The following is a 20,862-nucleotide window of genomic DNA, read 5'->3' as shown; positions in this document are numbered from 1 at the left end:
CCATCACCTGGGTCGGCCATGAAAGATCCCTATGGGAAACAATGGTGCATGAGAAAGCAAGTGGTGCATACATTGTGACCTAAGCACTCGTGGCAAAGTGCGACCTTTTGAAAACAACATAAACAAGAACAACCCAACAATCCCCCCACCCAATACTTCAAGAACAATGAAGCATCTGTTGTGGTGAGTGTGGCCCGCAGACCCCAAAAGGGAGTCCTGGCCCACCTCAACCAATGGATCCTCAAGTCACAACCCGGAATCAGCAGGCCCCCTACTCCGTCGGAAGGTCCCACAGAGGAGCCGGCCCGCACATAGAGTCCTTCGATTTAAGTAGTTATGCCAAAGAGTCTGAGGACTGCAATGCTTCGTATCGCCCCATTTTCCTTTTGAATATGGAGGAAGAAATATTGGCCAAAGCCTTGGCCAATCGATGTTTGTCTCACATATCCACCCTGGTTCACCCTGACCAGGCTGGATTCATGCCCCATAGGGCGGCCAGACATAACATCAGGAAGGCGCATGTGGCAATGGCGGCTATCCAGCAGTTGGGGAAACCTGCGGAGATTCCATTGGCTGATATGGATGGGGAGTTTGACTCCCTGAGCTGGGTGTATTTATTTGCATTATTGCGAAGACTCAACCTTGGACAGCGCTTCCTCTCCTATTTAACGCTCTTATACACATGAAGATATAAAAAAACATCTAAGGGGTTCACTGATACACCTGGTCCTTTAAACCAACAAAGAAGAAATTGGCACGGAAGATGTAATATATAAAACAATGCATTTATTAACCTCAGATGAGGGAGACTACGCCATACGGTACCCTCAGGCAACTGTAGGAGCCAGTCTAAGGAGTACAGAGAACAGGGGTGTTAGACCTGTCTGCCCTTTGGGTAGTCCCTCCTTTTATTTATTTATTTTTGTCCCCTTTTTGCCCCTCAATCCTCTCATTTTTTATGTCCACTGAAATTTTTAGGTGTTGACCTGGGGGTTAGGTACTCCTTGACCCCATGGTTCCTCATAGATCTGGAAATCCCTCCTTTTCTGAGGGCAAGCTTAGTTACGCAAAATGGTGGTCAGTAACTGCTATAACGGTTACTTTAGGAAAGAGACCCATAGGTTAACATAGGGAATCTAGAACCTTCTGGCCTATTCTGGACACTTGCTGCTAGCGGTATAAAAGGCCAACTGTAGGGCGACCATTTTGTCATTCAGCGAGAGAGTCAGCTGGAGTACAGGCTGTGGCGCTAGGTGGGGGGTAGGATATTCAGAGGGTTGACTTCCTTCCAAGGGTTTGCCTCCTAACTGCTTTCACCACCCTTCCCCCTTACTGCAGACCTGACCCTGCCAAGTTGTGTTCCTGTTGACCCTGGGCAAAAGATCCACCCAGTTCCAGGAAATCGATCTTAGGAGACCGATCTCTGAAGTAGTTCTGCTCCTGTTGTCCAGAGGGTGAACTTTTACTAGTAGCTGTGAGGGAACTGCTACGGAAGGAGAGTGGACAGAAAAGCAGATTTGATACAACCCCCCCTTCTCCTTTCGTTTTACTCCTCGTCTCCCTCGTTGTCTCCCTCTCACCTGGGGTCAGTAGCGCCAACGCGGGAGTGTTTCCTCACAATACAGGCTTGGTGGAGGACAGCGAAATTGGGGGAGGAAATTGGTGGCGGTGATCCCAGGAAGCGTGACAGCACTGAGGAGAAAGCGGAGCGTGAAATCCCCAGAACTGGCTAGTTGCGGTACTGCGCAAGCCCCGTGAGGCAGTCGATAATCCCTGAGAGAGAGGGTAGTGTGGCTGAGAGAGAATCGGGCTGCCGCGGTACTGCACAGGCCCGGAAGGCGGAAGCTGATCCATGTGAGGGGGCGGAGTGGCAACCCGAGACCTGCCGCGTTCGAGCAGGGTCGGAAGGAGAGCGACTAATCCCCTGCGCTTGCGTGCTGGAGCCGTCCCCACCGACGCTGACGGAGTGGAGCGCCGAAGGAGCCGCCGCACCAATCCGGCCCAGTCAGCTGCCTCAAGGTTGCCGCGCTGGGGTCGGAATCATCCCAACTACAGTTGAGCCAAGATCGGAGGTGGTGACGCAGTCGGGCAAGCAGGCCGGGACTGAATTGTTGCACAATCCGGTAAGGTAGTGGTGGGAAGTGCGGGGCCCCAGGGGCTAAGAGGGCCTCGTGACCGTCCATAAGGTTGTCCCTGAGGGGAGAGAGTTGTGCCTACCCGGAATAACAGCCAGGGATTATTAACTGATGCTTCCTGTGAGGGGACTGCGAAGTTACCCTCAGACCCTGGGAAATCTCCCCTCTGATAAACTTCGCCTGGAACAGCGCGACACCAATGCATGACTCTAGGGTTGAGGCATTTTCCTCTGGTCAATAGAAGCACTCTAATGAAAGTTAACTTTACCATTCATGAAAGCCGAGATAACAGAGTGCCCTTAAAGAAGGTGAGGGCCACCCCTGATGTGCAGAACAGCTAGAGACAGAGCAGTCTTGTGGAAATCTGACATAATTCTATGAATTTAGAGCATTCTATGTAGCGTAGACAGAATAACAGAAATAACCTGCCTGTCTTTATTTAGATAAACAACTGCTTGAACAATGGAACTAATGTGATAATAATGAAACTGTGAATGGAACCTGTAACTACATGCCAATAGTAACATTGAGACCCTAAGGGTAATGTATAGTCTTGCCTTATTATAAAGGGGGTTTGGATATTGCTGTGTTCTCCAATTTTAGTTGAATACTCTGCACTGCCTAAATACGGGAAACATTGCTAAACTCCTTCCATTGGTGTGAGAACTGTGTAAGAAAACGTTAAATGTAAAAGTGTAGATGGTAACAATCAAATGTAGAGTAATTTTATGAACTGAAACTAAATACTGCTAAGTAACAGAAAGAAAAACAGCAAAGTGAATTTTATAAAACAGCCCGTATTTTTCTAAGACTGGTGTAGTGTCTTTCTTTTCTGGTGGATGAACGCTGTGTTACTGAAGGGTGCGACGCAAACTTAACACATGTGCCTTTGGGATAGACCTTCCTACTCTGTGCCAAGCTACCCTATGTAGACTGGTAACCCCAGGTCTAACATAATTGGTGTCTAGCGGTGGGATGTTAACTGTGTTTGCGTCCACTTTATAGTAACGTAGTGTACTCCATAGACCTACACCTGGAGTTTTCTCCTGGCGGACTCCCTAATTATATTTTTGTTTTTTCAAATTTACTCCTGGTGGTGGGTGGAGGTAGCTTCTAATTACCGTCTTAATTAAATCCTTCCAAGTGGCTGTCCCTGACTCTCATTGGCAAAATGGAATTTGCTCTGGAAGAATTGGAGACCTATACTGTGGCCCATCTTAGAGACTTTTGCCAAAATATGGGAGTGTTCTTTAAGCGTGGTACTAAAAAGGGGGAACTCCAGACCAGCTTGAGGGCGTGGGTGGCAGCACACCCAGAGGGGAAGGAGGAGGAAGAGGAGCAGCGGGACACGGTCATCGGGATAGATGAGTTGTACCAGCCTGAGAGGGAGAACCTACTGACAGGTCCCAGAACACTCTCAAGGGAGGGCAGAAGTGTTTCCGTGAGAAGTTTGACTGAAGCCGAACTAGCGGACAGGAGGGAGAAAAGACAGCTGAAGTGGGAGTTAGCCAGATTTGAAAAGGAGAGGGAGGAGCAGAGGATGGCTCATGAGTTGAAACTTAGAGAGTTAGATCACAAGGCCCTACAGGCAGGGACTCCCAGTTCTCCAAATGGTGGCAGCGAATCTAAGGACTTGACCAGAAAGGATGTAGTCGCCAGCTACAGCGCAGGGGATGACATTGCCAAGTGGCTGGCTGCCTATGAGGTCTCCTTAAGAGCCCATGGGATACTGGAGAAACACAAGGGGGGGTGGCTTGTATAAATACATGCCTCCTGCAGGAAGGGATACACTTTTGGCCCTAGAGCAGGGAGAGCAGACCCACTACCCCACCATGAAAGTGGCGCTGATGCAGAAGTTTGGACTGACCCCAGAGAAGTATCGGCAGAAGTTCAGGGGTAGTCACAAATTAGGCAAACAGAATTGGGTGGATTTCTTGGACTACGCAAAGAAGGCATTAGAGGGTTGGGTTCAAGGCAGCGAGGTGAGGGACTATGAGGGGTTGTATGACCTTATACTCAAGGAGCACCTACTCGAGAAATGCTTTCCCGAGCTGCGTCAACACCTGGTGGACAGCAAGCTGACCAACCCCCGGAAGCTTGCTGAGGAGGCAGCCATCTGGGCTAGTACCCGGGTGTCCTCAAAGGGGACTGGAGGGGATTCCCAAAGGACCGGACAGGGCGCCCCCCAGAAGAAAGAGGGGGGAGATAAAAAGAGGGAGTTCTCAAAAGGCCCCCAAAACAGTTTCCAGGGAAAGGGAACAGGTTTCACCCCTAAGGCTAACCCGCCCAGAAACCCTCATCCTGGCCAGAGTCAGCAGCCAAGGGTTGTCCACTGCTTTGAGTGTGGTGGTGTTGGACACTATAAGGGAGATGTCAAGTGCCCAAAGAGACAACCCCCTCCCACTGGAGGAAAAGCCCTGGGAGTAGCTAGTGCAGTGCTCGGGGAGGAGTTGCCCTTAGATAAGGGGGGTGAGTGGGCGGGTGTTACCTTAGTGTCCCTGGGAGATCGGGAGATGGTTCCTAAGATCCAGGTGCCCTCAAATACTGCAAAGTATGGGCAATGGGTCACCATCAATTGCCAAAGAGGGGAGGCTCTGAGAGACACAGGAGCCAGTATGACTATGGTAAGGAGTCAACTGGTGTCTCCAGAGCAGATGATTCCACATGTACGCCACCCCGCCGCGATGGCTGACGGCAGATTGGGCCACTACCCTGTGGCCGAGGTTCCATTTGAGTGGGAAGGGGTTGCAGGTTCACTTCGAGTTACCGTAAGCCCTGCCGTGCCAGTCGATTGTCTGTTGGGGAATGACATGGAGCACAATGCTTGGAAGGAGGTGGAATACCGGACTCATTCTGAGATGCTGGGTACACCTGACTGGGCCTGTGCTAGCACAAGGTCCGCGACTACCCGGAGGGGGAGTTCGCTTGGACTGGAGCCTGGAACAAAGGCCCAGCCAGCTGCCAAAAAGGAAAAGAACCGAGGTCAGGTGAAGCCTGCCTCGGCTTCCACGCCCCATGAGACAGATAGGCCACCTGGGGTGGTGGACCAGGAGTCCGTGGAGGGGGAAGTTGTCTCCCTGGAGAACTTACCTATCCCTGCTGAGTGGCATGTGGAAGGAGGGCCTACCAGGGAGGAGTTTTGCAAGGGCCAGAAGAAGTGCCCTACCCTTGAGGGACTGAGGCGACAGGCCGAAGCGCAGGCAGCAGGGAACGTTACTGGGAGTTACCATATTTACTGGGAGGATGGACTCCTCTACAGTGAACCTAAGGCACCTGTGCACGGTTCATCACGGGCCTTGGTTGTCCCTCAACATTACCGAGCCTTTCTTTTAGAATTGGCTCATGAGATACCCTTGGCAGGACACTTAGGGCAGGACAAGACCTTTGCCCGGCTTGTTCCCCACTTTTACTGGCCTCAGATGAAGGTGGCATCCGGCACATACTGTCGGACATGTGTATCTTGCCAAGCCAGTGGGAAAACAGGGGTGAAGCTGAAAGCTCCTCTGGAACCACTTCCAGTCGTTAGCACCCCCTTTGAAAGGGTGGGCATCGACATTGTGGGGCCATTGGATCCACCAACTACAGCTGGTCACAGGTTTATCCTGGTTCTGGTGGATCACGCCACACGGTACCCAGAGGCAATACCTCTGAGGACCATTACTGCACCTGCAGTGGCTAGGGCCCTGATGGGGATCTTTACCCGAGTGGGTTTTCCCAAGGAGGTTGTGTCCGACAGGGGGACCAACTTCATGTCAGCGTACATGCGGGCTATGTGGAAGGAGTGTGGAGTTACCTACCGGTTTACCACTCCTTATCACCCCCAGACCAATGGTCTGGTGGAGAGGTTCAACAAGACCTTGAAAGGCATGATAAGAAGTCTGCCTGAGAGCCTGCGGAGGAAATGGGACGTCCTCCTACCCTGTTTGCTGTTTTCCTACAGGGAAGTGCCACAGAAGGGAGTGGGCTTCAGCCCCTTCGAGCTTCTGTATGGGCACCCTGTGCGTGGACCTCTCAGCCTGGTGAAAGACGGATGGGAAAAGTCTCCCAGGAAGCTTCCCCAGGATGTGGTGAGCTACATGCTGGCCTTCCGGAGCCAAATGGCCAAGTTGTGGAAGCAAGCTTCAGACAACTTGGAAGCCAGCCAAGCAGTGATGAAGGAGTGGTATGACCACAACGCTCACCCCGTGGAGTTGGAGCCTGGCCAGAAAGTGTGGGTGATGGAACCAGGAGATCTAAGTGCCCTCCAAGATCGCTGGACAGGCCCCTTTGAGGTGATGGAGAAGAAGGGTAAGGCCACCTACCTGGTGGATCTTAAGACCCCTCAACAGCCCCTACGGGTGCTGCATGCCAATTGCCTCAAACCCCACCATGAGAGGCCCGAGGTCATCTTGATGATGGTGACTGATGGAGCAGAGGAAGCGGAAAGCGAGCCTCTCCCTGATCTCTTTTCGTCTCAGGAAAAGGATGGGTCGGTGGAAGGAGTGATTCTCTCCCCATCCCTGACTCCTGAGCAGCGAGAGGACTGCCGCCAGGTCTTGGAGCAGTACTCCTCGTTGTTCTCCCTTGTCCCGGGAAGGACCCACCTGTGTACCCATGATGTGGACACAGGAGACAGCCCACCAGTGAAGTCTAAGACCTACCGGCTGTAAGACAAGGTGAAGGCCAGCATCCAAGGCGAAGTTACAAAGATGCTGGAGCTAGGAGTCATTGAACCTTCTAGTAGCCCCTGGTCCAGTCCGGTGGTTCTGGTACCAAAAGCTGCCCCACCGGGCACCACTCCAGAACTGAGGTTCTGTGTGGATTACCGGGGACTGAACTCAGTGACCAAGACTGATGCACATCCGATCCCTAGGGCGGATGAACTTATTGACTGGCTGGGAGCTGCCCAATACCTGAGTACCTTTGACCTTACTTCAGGCTACTGGCAGATCTCCCTTACAGATGGAGCAAAGGAAAGGTCAGCCTTCTCCACGCCTGAGGGCCACTACCAGTTCTGTGTGATGCCCTTTGGGCTCAAGAACGCCCCTGCCACTTTTTTTTTTTTTTTAATTCTAAGACTTTTTTTCGTTGGCCTTTAGTACATTACATTGTTCAATGAAACATGAGACTGTCGCTTCAGAACCATCAGCATAACCACAATGTTACACGGCTATTTAGCCGACAACCTTCCGGTCCGGCAGCAAAGGTGGCATAACACAGAAGGCATTCAAAGACTATTTCTAAAGTATGTATCGTCTTACTTTTATATAATTGCAAACAAAAACTGTAGACTCTTGCATATTAAATAGTCACTATTAGTCATAATACCGTATCCTCAGCGTCACTTGTCGGGTTATAGTGTCCGAGCTGTAATTCCATCCCCTCCGAACCCCAGGCCACATATTACCTCTATCACATTGGTCCCTAACTTTCTCCCACCCCCTTCCCACCTCCCAGCGTCTCATTCACCCACTACATCTTCCTCATCTGAACTGTCTTCCTCCTCCTCGGGGAGAGGTTCGCATAGGTCCCCTCTGTATCTATTCCATGCCTCCCATACCTTGTTCCACTTGCGAGGGTTGGCCCTAATTTTATATACTGCACGCTCAGTCAGCATAAGGCTGTCCATCGTCCTACAACACAGTGCTAGCGTAGGCGTTTCTGCCACTCCCCACCTCTGTGCGATGTCTCGCTTGGCCACCATGATCCCAATAGTGACCCATTGCTGCTTCCGATGTGTCAGGTCAGTTCCATCCCACACATTCAGCAGGCACACTCGCGGGTCCGGCGTCATTGAAGTCTCAAGAGCTTGAGAGATGGTACGCATGACTTGCCGGCAGTAGTTCAAAATGGCCGGACATTCCCAAAGAGTGTGCAGCAATGTCCCCTCCTCTCCACACCCTCTGAGACAATTCGAACTTTCTGCCCTATGCATTTTATGGAGGGTGATTCTGGTGTAATATACCCTATGCAGTATCTTAAGCTGCATCAGTCTGAACCGAGCCGAGATGCCCGCCTCCCGTGGTGATGCCAGTGCGGCGTTCCATTCTGTCTCATCCATGGGCCCCAACTCAGCTTCCCATTTCTCTTTTAGCGTGAGCAAAGGGTCCGGGAGATTATTCAGCAATTTGCGGTAGGTGAGCGAGGTGGCGCCTGTTTGCATAAAGTCTGTTAGCAGTCGGTCCTCCAGAGGTGATGAGTCCGGGACAGTCGTCCCTGGCTCAAGTACCGCCAGTAGGGCATGCCTTATTTGAATGTATCTGTAGGTTTCTCTGGGATCTAATGCGTACTGTTGTTGCAAGTGTGAGAAAGGGACCAATCCAGTAGTGGTCCATAGATCTCCTACTGTCGAGATTCCAATGTTGTCCCATTGGGTAAACCCCTTGCTGGATCTAAGACATCCTAGTCGTTTGGTGTCCCATAAGGGAGTGAGTTTGGTTATGACCCCTTTCCACTTAAGTCGCGTCAATGCCCTGTGCCATAGCGACACGGTGTGTTTGGTCGGGCCGACCAATTTCGCCGAGAGTCCTGGATTGTATAGTGGGGCCAACAAACTGTGTGTGCCTAATTGAGCTCTATCCACTAAATATGCCGGGTCGTCTTGCCGGGCGTGGATCCACTGGTTGACCACTTTGAGCTGTGACGCCCAGTAATAAAGCTGTATGTTTGGTAAAGCTATCCCCCCATCGTACCATCCACGATTGAGTTTAGTATGTGCTATTCTCGGTGGGCGTTCTCCCCATAACAAATCTGTCATCACAGCTGTCACTTTCCGGAAATAGGAAGGCGGTATCAAGACTGGGGCATTTTCCAGTACATAGAGGAGGCGCGGTAGTGCCATCATTTTAAATATTGCCACACGTCCCAACAGGGTGAGAGGTAGGGCTTTCTAGTGTCGCACATCCGCCCTCAGGCGAGTGAGCGGGGGCAGCAAATTTTGATCATAAAATACATCCGCATCACAAGCGACGCGTATACCCAAATATTTAAATGAGGTGTCGGCTATCACCAATGGGCAGTTATCAGGAAGAGTTGGTACAGGGCCTTTCAGTACATAAAGGACTGATTTTGTCCAGTTGATCGTGTATCCGGAGTTTAGGCCATGTGCATCACATATCGCCAACAACTTCGGAATACCCGCCTCAGGGTCGGACAGGTAGATTAGCATGTCATCGGCATATAGGGAGATCCTGTCCTCCCAGCCATCTCCCCATTGCAGTCCTTTTAACAATGGAGTGGCCCTAATGATAGTAGCCAGCGGTTCCAGTACCAGCGCGAACAGTAGGGGGGATAGTGGGCACCCTTGGCGTGTCCCCCTGGCCAGGGGGATCGCTCGAGATGTGTGGCCTTTGGTCACTACATGCGCTACAGGGTTCGTGTATAACAGTTTAATCCAGGAAATAAACTTGGGGCCGAAGCCCATACGGGCCAGTACTGCGAACAGGTACTGCCACTCCACCATATCAAACGCCATTCTGGCATCCGAAGATAGTATGGCCGCCGGGTTTGACAGCAAAGGGGCTCGTGCCAACGCTCCGTGCACACGCCGGAGGTTCAGTGCCGTGCTTCTATGGGGCATGAAGCCCGACTGATCCGGGTGGATTAGGTGTGATAAGTGCGGGGTCAGTCTGTTTGCTATCAGTTTCGCCAGAATCTTGGCCTCTGCGTTAAGCAGAGAGATCGGGCGGTATGACGCACATTCTATGGGTGCTTTACCCGGTTTTGGGATGGCTACTATGGTCGCCACCCGCTGATCCAGGGGTAGAGTCCCTATCTCCCGACATTCCGTGAACATGGCCAACAGAGGTGAGCTCAGAGTGTCCGCCATAGTTTGGAACCACTCAATCGGGATGCCGTTGGGGCCCAACGCTTTCCCCGTGTGTAACGCATTAATCGCTGTTTGAATCTCATCCTCCGTCAGGTCTGCCTCCAGTTCAGACACCGCCTCCGGTGACAGAGCCTCGACATGTGCATCCTGAAGCGCTGATATCGCCACTTCCTCTGTGACTGCCTCTCATGGGGTATAGACATCCTGGAAGTGGTCAGCTAAGATTTCAACAATCTCAGAGGGGCGTGAATGAGGTATCCCCTCCGAGTCCATCAGTTGTAATATGTGTCTGCTGCCCTCTCTTTTTTTATCTAGCCACGCTAACAATTTACTGGCTTTGTCCCCTATATCATAAACCCTTTGCGCGGTTGCCTCAATAGTTTCCACTGTCCGTCGCCTGAGGAGGTCGCCATGTATTTGTTGGCAAAGTTGGAGTGAGTGAAGTGTATCCTCTGACGGGTGCGCCATATGAGTCGCGTTTGCTTGTTCGAGCTTTAGTTCCAGATCTAGCAGCTCCCGTTGCTGCGTACGTTTGTGTCTTACTATTGTCGCAATCGCCTGCCCCCTTAATACTGTTTTATATGCTTCCCATAATGTCGTCGGGGACGACACTGAGTCAGAATTCTCCAGAAAGTAGTATCTAGTTGCTGTTTTCAGGTCTTTACGGTTGTGAGGCACCTTGAGGTACCCCGGGTAAATAGGGTAGATTCGTTTACGGGTTATCGCCGAGCACGATAGACTGAGTGTCAAAGGGGAGTGATCCGAGATACCTCGGGGTCTTATCTTCACATCGTCTATCGTGAGTCGGCCGTCACCTAGTGTAAGGAAGTAGTCAATACGGGACAAGCAGTTGTGAGTAGCTGAGTAGTAGGAGTATTGCTGATCCTCGGGGTGTAGGCGGCGCCATATGTCTATGAGTCCCTGTGCCTCCAGGAACTCACCGAATTGGGACAGGCCAGGTGTCAGCGCCTTAACCGGGAACCTATCCTGTGTAGTATGGGCCACCGCATTAAAATCTCCTCCCAACACTAGATCGCCTTCTGGGAGCTCTAACAGGAACCTTTCCAGATCTGGAAGTGCAGTCGCATGCAGTGCCGGTGGGATATAGACAGATACTACGTTGAGGGGCGTGCCCTCCCACTGCCCACATGCTGCAGCAAAGCGGCCGTGACTATCAGTCCTAGTGGTCTGTAGAATGAATCGGGACGCTTTCCTCATTAAAATGCCTGTTCCCCGGGACCCTGATGTGAAGTCTGAATGTGTTATCATGCGGTAACCCCGTCTATCCAGAGCTTTACTGGCCGTACCCACTAGATGCGTTTCCTGGAGGAGGATTAGACCGTGGTTCAGTCTCCTAATACTCTGGAGCACCAACCCTCTCTTCACCTTGTCTCCTAGACCCCTGACGTTCCATGATAGCAATTGCAACGGTGGCACTGGCCCCGTGTCAGGACCATCTACTACGTTACTCGACTGCACCATGTGCGCCATTGTGTGCCTGTAAGTATGGACAAGGGCCCTGCAGGGAGTAATGAAAGTGTATCTGATCTGCACCCACCCCCACTGATGCACTCGGTCGTATGTAGTGATGGGCCTGTTACCCCCGGGTTAACACCAGCCCGCCCGGTGTGTATTTTACGGCTTAATGTGACTGTTACGGTCCTTCGTGTAATCTTTAGAGTCAAACATGTCAAACGATTAAACACTTCTAAACCCCCTAACCCATGAACTCCCCCCCTCCCTGCTCCCCTGCTACACGGATGTAGAACTGCCCGCCACCCCAATTTAGCAGAGTGCCTGACCCCACCCAAGTAGAAACACAGAGTTACTTGCTCGTTGGGGGTGAAGAGTACTCCGGAGTCAGCGACCCCTCTGACCCTCCGCGGAGGACCTTAGCCCAGTGTCCACGGCAGCACAAGCGGCAGTTCCATGATCAAGAAATGTCCCGTACCTGCCGAGCTGCTATTCCTCGACCTCCAAATCTCCATTAACATTGTCTCTCATTGGTGAGCCATTCTCTTCCCCAAGGCCTTCCGCTCGGATGTCTTCATGGTCACCTCCACGCTGGTCCTTTTTGGTCCGTCCCACGCGGCGGGGTTGGGAGGTTGGTCGCCAGCCGTCCAGCCAGTCCCGGGCTACTTCCGGATTGTCAAAAAACCACGTTCTGTTTTCCGCCACCACCCTCAGTTTAGCCGGGAATAGCATGGAGTAGTGGATCTCTCTCCTCCTGAGTTCTTTTTTCATTTCCAAAAACGTCTTTCTTTTTCGGGCCACCTCAGCCGTGTAATCCGGGAAGAAAGCCAGTGTGGAGTTTTGAATCTTCACGGGGGGGATACCCGCGCCGCCTGAAGGATGGCATCCCTGTCTCGAAAATTAAACAGTCTCGCCAGGATTGGCCTTGGAGGCGCCCCTGGTTTTGGTTGGCCACCTGGTACTCTATGTGCCCGTTCGACCGAGAAGAATGCCGATAGGCCTTTAGGTTGGAGTTGGGACTTGATGACTTCTTCCACAAAGAGATCAGTTGCCCTAGTACCTTCCGATTCAGGAACACCAAGAATTCGTATATTATTCCTCCTAGAGCGTCCTTCCTGGTCATCCAGCTTTTCCTTCAGCATTTTATTCTCTGCCGTTACTTTCTCCATCACCGTCTGGAGCTCCGATACATCCTCTACCAGCGATTTCGTAACCAGTTCCAGTGATCCCACCTTTTCGGCCATTTTGTGGAGGTCTGCTCTGATGAGGGTGATTTCGGTAGATATGGAGTCCACCGTAGTCTGGACCTGTGTGAGTGCTTGCATCACGTCGTCAAGTGTCGCCTTTTTCGTCCCTGCGCTGTCCGTCGTTCTCGTGGAGGTGTGTCTTCCGTCCGCTGGAGAGGACGCAGCCTTATCACATGTGTATTGTTCGATACGCGTTTGTGTTGCGCCGCCTTTGGACCCCTTGCCTGCCATGATGGCTACCAATGTGACGCTGGTCGCCAACACAACTGTCCTCCAGGAGGGTCCGGCCGGGGGGGGGCAGGAGGTGGAAGGCGGATCAACCGTGGCTATAGTCCAGCCTGTAGGCCAGCCCAGCCCCTGTAGTGCTCTAGTTAGTTATCCAGTTCAAAGTAAAGAAGGGTCTACACCCAACTAATTCCGGATTGCTATGAAGCAGCAGTCTCCGTGTTTCTTTCCAGCACAGTGATCCTCCCCCTCCGGGTGCACCTCTAGTACATTCCCCGCATCTCAGGGTCGCAGCCGTGTTATCAAGCAGCGCCACACCGTGCTCATGGATCGCAACAAACGGCGCCCCGTCTCAGTTGCGGACACTCGTGCCCCTCGCCGCCATCAGTGTCGTAAGGGCGTGCCGAGGTTGTGTGGCGCAGCGCGGCAACCAGGCTTCACAGTAATGGGGCAGACAATGATTGGTGGACCCCTCCAGTACTCGAGCCGCGTACCACTGCCTCCCAGGCCCGTATCGTGTTCCCGCCTCCAGGCGCTACTCAGGTGCGATGCTCAGCAGGTTCCGGTGGGGTGGGTGTCATGGTTCCACTTACCCTTAGTACACATGTCCTAAGACATGTGCTAATTCCCCCTTGTGAAAACCCACCCCTGTCCCGTGCTCCACGCACGCTTCTAGTCAGTGTGATTTGGTGTTTACATATACTTCTTCTGCAATGCATGTTTACCACCTTCTTAAGGTTTTGCTAACCATGCCTTTACTTTTGCCTTTTGCTTGCCTTGTGTGGTTATTGAGGTTAAGAGCGCTTTGTATTTGGAATTGTGACCTTCGCGTATGGCTTCGTGAGAGACAATGCCCCCGCGAAGGTCTCACTGATCTCTCCTCGCATCCCTACACGCTACCATTCGGTGCGCGCTAGAGCTGGGACTGCATGCAGCGTCCCCGCGCACGTTCACAGAGCGTGACTGGGTGCGGCTGGGTGCGGTCCGGTATTTAAACCGCACCCAGCTTTATGGAGGTGCTCACCTGAAGGAGTAATCAATCCTGGCAGGACTCCACGGCGGTGCTTCTTATTTCCTGGAGCTTGAAACCTCAACAACAGAGTTCAAAAGCTAAGTACATTTTCTTGATTTAAGGCGCCCTTCGCAAGAAAGGACTTCAGAATTTTTGGAACAATACTTTGTGAAAGCCTTCGCAAAGAAAGAGACTTTGGACATTTTTGCCTATGTATATTTGAGAACTGATTGACATTATTTGCCTATGTATAATTGAGAACTGATTGACATTATTTGCCTATGTATATTTGAGAACTATTTGCCAATCATTTACGAGTGTTGAGTTGTGAAGAGATTTACCTAGAACTTTCAGAGTTTATTTGAAATAGTGTGTTTGAAGAAAGACACATAGGATTTGGTGTGTTTTGTTTTATGCTTCTTTTATAGCACTAATAACAGATCTAGAAACCCGAGACCAAGAAGCAAAAGGTTAATGCCAAGTAAGTCTTAGGAAGAGATAGAAAGAATGCAAAGGGCCTCTTAAAGAATAGTGAATTAATCCTTTCTTTCTTTGTGTGAACTTCCAGATGAACAAGTTGACATCACACCTGTAAAAGAACTATCCTAAAGGACGTCTGACGACTTCATCACAACTACCCTACATCCCTACAAGACATACTGGGCGAAGGCCGACAACTTGCTGATTGCAGGTAGGGGGACCTCAGAAAAGCATCACTTGATTTTGGGGGCTCTACTAAAATAGAGATTGTAGTGGAGGGTCTAGGAATAGTTTAGGAACATTGACTCTTAAGACTGAATACTAAAGTCTTGGTACTTGTTGCCTCGCAGGTCGACAGCAAGATCCACAGTCTTCTCCTCAACGCCCGGTACCGGCCCTTCTCCCTGAATTCTAGTTTAAACCTTGCTGTGCATATTTAAGTCAGTAAGTTTTAGTTAGTGATTAGGGAAGTTGGCCCCTTGCGTCCCTGCGAAATCATCCACGTCTTCCAGGAGAACATCAGTCAAGACAAGGTAAGGGACGACGTGGTTAGCTTTGACAGAAGGCAAAGCCCACGAAGATAATTTCGCCCGGACGCAATGGATCACGTTAACATGCAGGATTTGGCAGCAGTTTTAGAAGCTATTAGGCAGGATAACGTAGCCTTACGTAGGGATTTATCCTCTCTTCAGAACTCTATTCAACAACAACCAACCACTTTCCAGGGTTCCTTGTCCAGTGCGGATACCAAAACTCAGATTCAAGTGGTAACTCCGTTCCCCACCCCCTTAGCCCCACCAGAAAGATTCTATGGGGATTGTAATAAGTTTTCTGTATTTTTACAGCAATGTCACCTGCATTTTATAGCTAAGACTACAGCCTTCCCAGACGATTCTTCCAGAGTAGCATTTATGTTATCCTACATGGGGGGAGATGCAGCCCTTTGGTCAGTTCCTTTAGTAGAAAGAGATGATCGGATTCTGTATAATTTTAAGGATTTCGAGAGAGCTTTAAAGAAGATGTTTGCAAAACATCTTTTCGTTCAGTCTGCAGATAATGAGCTTTTAAGTTTAAAGCAAGGATCTTCGGATCTGATACATTACATATCCACCTTTAACCGTCTGGTGTTAGAGGCTGACTGGCCGTACGACAAAAGAGTGTCCATCTTTTACAGAGGTCTAAGGGAGGAATTAAAGGACATGATAACTCAGATTCTTGAACCCCCAGAAGACATAAGTGAGTTCATTGATTTAGTGGTAAAACTTAATCATCGTATTTCAGAGAGAAAAGGAGAAAGAGGGAAGACAGAGCATAAAGTAGTTTTCTTTAAGGAAAAGTCGACCTTGAATCATCGAGAATCAGGTCCAAAGTCTGACACTGTCGAACCCATGCAAATTGGTTCGATTCGTGGTCCTTTATCTAAGGAGGAGAAGGACAAAAGGCGACGTTTAAACCAGTGTTTATATTGCGGTAAGACAGGACATTTCGTAAAAGAATGCCCTACACGACCTAACAAGTTTAAAACCAAGACTTCCGATTTGGCCATCACGCAAGAAAGGTCGGAAAACTAGTACACTCGGTAAAGGGAGAGGTCAGTTTATCGGGTGGTCTTTCTAGTTTGGCCTCGACTCTTCCTCCTGCAGGAATTAGACACCTTTCAATCCTAGTAGAACTCCGAGATCTGCTTCCAGAATCCCACACAAGAAAAGTGGAAGCCATTATAGATTCCGGGGCTACAGGTAATTTTATTGACTCCCAATTTTTCTTACAGTTAGGCTTTCAGTCTGTGTTTAAAGATCACCCAGAAACCGTCAGAGCAGTAGATGGTAAAGAGTTGACTTCAGGGTTGGTAAACAAACAAACTGAACCTTTAGAGATGGAATGTTCACCCATACATCGAGAAAGAATACAATTCGATATAATTGATGCCCCTCAGTTTAAGATGATTTTGGGGATACCTTGGTTAATAAAACATAACCCAATCATAGATTGGGTAACCAGGTTAATTACCTTCAAGTCATCCTTTTGTACTGAGCAATGTTTTCTAATCAAGAAATCTGAAGACATAGTTCAAGGTTTTGATTTTGGAATTGAATCACCTAATGTCCTGCTTTTGGAAGGGGTCCCATCTGTTTATAACAGCTTATCTGATGTGTTTGACAAAAGAAAGGCCAATACTCTACCTCCTCATAGAGATTTCGACTGTAGAATCGATCTCGTGCCCGGAGCAACCTTGCCCTGCAGTCGCATATATGCTCTTACTGAGGCAGAAAACACTCATCTCAGAGCATACCTTGACGAGTATCTTACAAACGGCTTCATTAGGCACTCCAAATCTCCAGTATCTTCAGCTCTTTTTTTTATTCCAAAGAAGGGAGGGGAATTGCGCACGTGCATAGATTATAGGGCATTAAACAACGTCACCATTAAGAACAGGTACCCCTTACCTCTGATTCCTACACTTCTGGACCAAATTAAGAAGGCTAAGATATATACAAAACTGGACTTGCGAGGAGCTTACCATTTAGTCAGGGTAAGAAAAGGAGACGAATGGAAGACTGCCTTCCGCACTAAGTTTGGTCTCTTTGAGTATCAAGTTATGCCATTTGGACTGTGTAACGCTCCCGCCGCCTTCCAGTTCTTCATAAATGAGGTATTGCATGAATTTATTGACATCTGTTGCGTAGTTTATATAGATGATATCCTCATCTACTCTGATACCGAGGAAGAACATGTACAACAGGTCCGTGCCATTCTTCAAAAACTACTCTCAAATTCTCTTTATGTTAAATTGGAAAAAAGTTTGTTTCATGTCTCCAAGGTAGACTTCCTGGGATACATAATTAGTCCCGAAGGTATCGAAATGGATCCTAAAAAGGTGGAAGCTGTAACAACCTGGCCCAGTCCAACTTCCGTGAAACAGATTCAAAGCTTCCTAGGCTTTGCAAACTTTTACCGTAGATTCATCCAGAACTTTTCTCAATTAATTACACCCATAACCAAGTTACTGAGAAAAGGAGTGAAATTCTTGTGGAACTCTGATGCTGAAGAAGCCTTTCTAAATTTAAAGAAGAGGTTTAACATGGCCCCAATCTTGTGTCATCCAGACCCCAATCAACCGTTCATTGTAGAAGCAGATGCATCTCAATATGCATTAGGAGGAATTCTTTCACAACGAAATACTGATACAGGCCAAATGCACCCTATAGCTTACTTTTCCAGGAAGTTGTCAGAAGCAGAACAAAATTATGCCATTACTGATAAAGAATTATTAGCAATTAAGGCGGTTTTTGAAGAATGGCGCCACTACCTGTTAGGGGCTCGTCATCCCGTAACTATTTATACAGATCACCGAAATCTTCAAGCTCTAAGATCTGTAAAAGCTCTAACTGCTAGACAGTTACGTTGGTCTATGTTCTTTAATGACTACACTTTTGTGATTACTTATCGTCCTGGAAAAGAGAACTTGAAAGCGGACGCTTTGTCTAGAATAGGTGAGAAAGGCCTAGAACAACCCGAAATTGTCCATCCTGTAATCCCGACTTCTTGTTTTCAGGGAAGTTTAACCACGAGTAACATTATTTCTGACATCAAGGAGGCCTTGAAAGATAAGGATGTTGAGATGTTGAAAAAGGATCATCCTTACCTTCTAGAGAAGAATGATTTATTGATGGTACATGGTTTGATTTTCGTTCCTACTGAAAATATTCAAAGATCCATAATCCAGCTTCACCACGATACTATGTTATCTGCTCATCCTAGCATTTTGAAGACTATGGAACTTATAAGACGCACCTTTTGGTGGCCTTTGATGTTCAAGGACGTTCAGTTATTTGTAGAAACTTGCGATGTTTGCATTCAACATAAGACTTCTCATCAAGCTCCTAGTGGTTTGTTAATGCCTCTGCCTATCCCACCTCAACCCTGACATACAATATCGCTAGACTTCATAGTTGAACTACCTGAAACCAAGAAGGGATTTAATACAATTTTAACAGTAGTAGATCAGTTCACTAGGATGGCCCATTTCATTCCTTTAAAGAAACTTCCCACTGCTTTAGAGCTTGCTCATCTAATTATGTCACACGTGATTAGATTACACGGTATTCCATCAGTGGTCATTTCGGACAGAGGCTCCCAGTTTATTTCTAAGGTTTGGCAAAAACTGGGTACTTTACTACAAATGGACGTTCGATTGTCTTCTAGCTACCATCCCCAAACAGATGGTTTAACTGAACGAACTAATCAAACAATCGAACAATATCTCCAATGTATGTTGCCCAATGTTCTAGAAGAATGGTCTGATCTCTTAAGCCCCTTAGAGTTCGCTTATAATAACTCCGAACATTCATCTATCAAGATGTCTCCGTTCTTTTGTAATTTTGGATTCCATCCCAAATGTATTCCTGAAAGCTCTACTAACTATGATTCTGTACCTGCAATTTCCGATTATGTATCCAAAGTATTTTCCATCCAAGAAGAGGCTAAATTCAACTTGGCAAAGGCAAAAGAATCTCAGAAAGAAACCAAAGACAGACATCGATCTGAACAACCTCAATATAAAGTAGGTGATAAGGTATGGCTGAGTACGAAGAATCTGAAACTTAGGGGAAACAGGAAATTCAACCCGAGGTATATTGGCCCCTTTCCTATTGAGAAGGTAATTAACCCGGTTTGTGTAAGGCTGAGTCTCCCTCAAAGGTACTTGATACACCCGGTATTCCATGTCTCTCTGGTTAAGCCTTTCCATCCCCAGACCCGTATCTCTAAATCTCCGCCTCCCATCATGATTGATGATCACCCTGAATTTGAGGTTAAAACTATCTTAGATTCCAAAAGAGTTCGAGGAAAACTGTTTTACCTCATAGATTGGAAAGGATATGGCCCTGAAGAAAGGTCATGGGAACCTTTGGACCATCTAAAAAACTCTCCTAAATTGATCCGACTCTTCCATTTAAGACATCCTGAGAAACCGAAACCCATTTCAACTGTTCTTGGGGGGATCTTGAGGAGGGAGTACTGTCATGGTTCCACTTACCCTTAGTACACATGTCCTAAGACATGTGCTAATTCCCCCTTGTGAAAACCCACCCCTGTCCCGTGCTCCACGCACGCTTCTAGTCAGTGTGATTTAGTGTTTACATATACTTCTTCTGCAATGCATGTTTACCACCTTCTTAAGGTTTTGCTAACCATGCATTTACTTTTGCCTTTTGCTTGCCTTGTGTGGTTATTGAGGTTAAGAGCGCTTTGTATTTGGAATTGTGACCTTCGCGTATGGCTTCGTGAGAGACAATGCCCCCGCGAAGGTCTCACTGATCTCTCCTCGCATCCCTACACGCTACCATTCGGTGCGCGCTAGAGCTGGGACTGCATGCAGCGTCCCCGCGCACGTTCACAGAGCGTGACTGGGAGCGGCTGGGTGCGGTCCGGTATTTAAACCGCACCCAGCCTTCTGGAAGGCGCTTTGCCTCGGATTTCCCTCGGAGAAGGTCGCGTCTGATGGAGGTGCTCACCTGAAGGAGTAATCAATCCTGGCAGGACTCCACGGCGGTGCTTCTTATTTCCTGGAGCTTGAAACCTCAACAACAGAGTTCAAAAGCTAAGTACATTTTCTTGATTTAAGGCGCCCTTCGCAAGAAAGGACTTCAGAATTTTTGGAACAATACTTTGTGAAAGCCTTCGCAAAGAAAGAGACTTTGGACATTTTTGCCTATGTATATTTGAGAACTGATTGACATTATTTGCCTATGTATAATTGAGAACTGATTGACATTATTTGCCTATGTATATTTGAGAACTATTTGCCAATCATTTACGAGTGTTGAGTTGTGAAGAGATTTACCTAGAACTTTCAGAGTTTATTTGAAATAGTGTGTTTGAAGAAAGACACATAGGATTTGGTGTGTTTTGTTTTATGCTTCTTTTATAGCACTAATAACAGATCTAGAAACCCGAGACCAAGAAGCAAAAGGTTAATGCCAAGTAAGTCTTAGGAAGAGATAGAAAGAATGCAAAGGGCCTCTTAAAGAATAGTGAATTAATCCTTTCTTTCTTTGTGTGAACTTCCAGATGAACAAGTTGACATCACACCTGTAAAAGAACTATCCTAAAGGACGTCTGACGACTTCATCACAACTACCCTACATCCCTACAAGACATACTGGGCGAAGGCCGACAACTTGCTGATTGCAGGTAGGGGGACCTCAGAAAAGCATCACTTGATTTTGGGGGCTCTACTAAAATAGAGATTGTAGTGGAGGGTCTAGGAATAGTTTAGGAACATTGACTCTTAAGACTGAATACTAAAGTCTTGGTGCTTGTTGCCTCACAGGTCGACAGCAAGATCCACAGTCTTCTCCTCAACGCCCGGTACCGGCCCTCCTCCCTGAATTCTAGTTTAAACCTTGCTGTGCATATTTAAGTCAGTAAGTTTTAGTTAGTGATTAGGGAAGTTGGCCCCTTGCGTCCCTGCGAAATCAT

At 48.6% G+C, this 20,862-nt stretch overlaps 1 pseudogene across 5 annotated transcripts in view; it reads left to right on the top strand.

Moving 5' to 3' along the window:
* The window catches only part of LOC144781899 (adenosine receptor A1 pseudogene), a 316,798-nt pseudogene that overhangs the window by 175,319 nt on the left and 120,617 nt on the right, over positions 1-20,862 (top strand). Inside the window, exon 3 of one of the 5 annotated variants that reach the window (XR_013601090.1) lies at positions 14,468-14,591. The exons of 3 other annotated variants lie outside the window; for them this stretch is intronic. The product of XR_013601090.1 is annotated as an adenosine receptor A1 pseudogene, transcript variant X8 (transcript). Of the gene's footprint in view, positions 1-14,467; positions 14,592-20,451; positions 20,575-20,862 lie in introns of those variants that run through there. One more of the 5 variants, XR_013601085.1, reaches the window with a different exon arrangement.

Source organism: Lissotriton helveticus, chromosome 9, assembly GCF_964261635.1.
Source record: "Lissotriton helveticus chromosome 9, aLisHel1.1, whole genome shotgun sequence".
NCBI lineage: Eukaryota > Metazoa > Chordata > Amphibia > Caudata > Salamandridae > Lissotriton > Lissotriton helveticus.
Note: the sequence above shows the minus strand (reverse complement) of the source record. Positions and strands in the feature narration are given on the sequence as shown.